The sequence below is a fragment of the Scophthalmus maximus genome, chromosome 7 (genome assembly GCF_022379125.1).
Source record: "Scophthalmus maximus strain ysfricsl-2021 chromosome 7, ASM2237912v1, whole genome shotgun sequence".
Lineage (NCBI taxonomy): Eukaryota > Metazoa > Chordata > Actinopteri > Pleuronectiformes > Scophthalmidae > Scophthalmus > Scophthalmus maximus.
The window spans coordinates 15,062,501-15,064,639 of NC_061521.1; positions in this window are offsets into that span (position 1 = coordinate 15,062,501).

The window sequence follows — 2,139 nt, forward strand, 5'->3', positions numbered from 1 at the left end:
ACAGATTAACAAGGAGCGTGGCAGTATGAAAGTATACAGTGTATCCTCAGCCTTACATCTCCTTTCGTAATTGTTTGAAAATTAATTCTTCTTCGTTGAATTATAACAACAAAGCATTTACTACCATCTATAAAAAAAAATCTATATCTGCTTCTTTAAAGGAGACAGTCCTCTAGTTATACTCTCTATGCATCATCAGACCTGTCTTGAATAAGGAGTCCAATCCATTCAACAATACATATACTACATAAGCTTATCCCTCAGTGTGGACTATTGTATTGCTGATGGGGTATGTTGTCCTGAAAGACATCTCGCAGGTTTCACTGGCTGCATCCACAGCGTAGTAATAAAAAAAAGAAACGGGCCGTCTGTTTCTACCAAAGGTTTCAGTTCTGCAAAAGGCTTTTAAATGAGAGAAATGTAGCACAGTTAACCAGTGAGAGTCCCTTGAGGTTCAGTGAAGAACAAATAGACTGCGATTTGTGTTTCATGTACATGACAGCTATTTATAAAAAAAAAAATGAAAAAGAGGGGGAGGTGCATCCAGCAGCACCGTCTTTTGTAAGGTTTGAGCATGAATTCAAAAAATTCTATTAGGCGGTGATATGTGGGGCTGAGACACTGCGTGGAGTTACTGCCACAGCCAGTAACAATACGAATGCAGGGAGCTTGCAAATTGGCCTGTGTGTGCTCACAGAGGACTGGGCTTGAATGTGTAAACCCTCATTACAGATTCTCCTTTCACAATTTGAGCAGAGAAGGTGAGTTTCTACTTTCCTTTTATACCCCCCCCCCCCCAAAAAAAAGCAAGACTGCAGTCCAGTGAGAATTATGCACACTGTTTAATTCCAGACGTGGACCAAACTAGACAGAGTGTGCACAGACTGCGAGACAAATAATTAGGTCGGCTGCTCAACAGAAGTGATCTGAATGAAGGACACGACACATCAAGCCAAATTTCAGGGAGGAACATTAAGTGAACGAGTAAGTGTTTCAGACCATGAATGATCATCGCAATTTTGCACCTGACAGGGTTTAAGAAAACATGTTGGTGAGCAGCCATGACTCCATTAGCATAAAAGATGCCATGAGTGAAAAAAACCTGAGCCTTATCTCAATAAAACAGCTGCCTTTTTAATTTCCTGCTTCTGTGCAAAAAGTGGAGGACTATCTAAATATTCTGTTTCTGAATATACAATTAGATGGTGTTTAACTCCACAATGTGTGAAAATGCATTTTTGGCAATTTCATTTATAGTAATTCACAATTAATCTGAGTGTGAAACAATGAACACATTGGCACTGAGTCTACATTTGTCTCCACCGTCGTATAAACAATTATAGAAATCCTTTTGTTTAGCATTTTATACAAACAATGATTATAGGTGCCCAATTTTGAATTTTGAACTGAAATTTAAAACATTTCTTCTCAGGACGACATGGATTCATGTAATCATGTTTAAGAAAACACCCCTTTATTAGAAAATCCATTCACTGCAGGAGCTTTCTGTTAGTTTGCTTTTGGCTGAAATACTGAATCTCTGTGCTGCTGAGAGACAACACAACACAACACAACTCTGTGTCTTGGAAAAGTCTCCTTCCCTCACAATCCCCCCCCCCCATCTACACTCTGGTTATCCATCCTTGACCTGAGTGATGATAACACACGAGCACAGTGGGAACGTAGACTTGATTCACCGCCTTTGTCCTATTTATTTATGTGCAAAATGAATGCTGCCAATATCTGGTTGTCGGAAAACAAGCCAACAATCTGAATCCTTGCAGCCCTTGTAAGCATTGGTTTCTCTCTGCTCGGTTGTTGAACTTTACTAGTGTCCTGCAGTGTTGTCCTGTATGCACAGCTGCAGTGGCTACATCCTGCCCAATGCTCCTTTTGTCTCATCTTGTCACAATAGCTGCTGCAGTTTTTGCAGGTGCAAACAACTTGTTGGCAGCCGGAAAAACATCTTTTTGCAGCATTCATGCACTGGCAGTATAGTGGGAGACAGCTTTCTACAAGCAAACTGTCGAATGTTTATCGAATGAGTGAACTCACTCTTTGCTTCACACGGCCAAAATACAATAAGACACAATCTCGAATAGATTCCTAATAGCCAGTAAATCTTCAGTATTATGACAC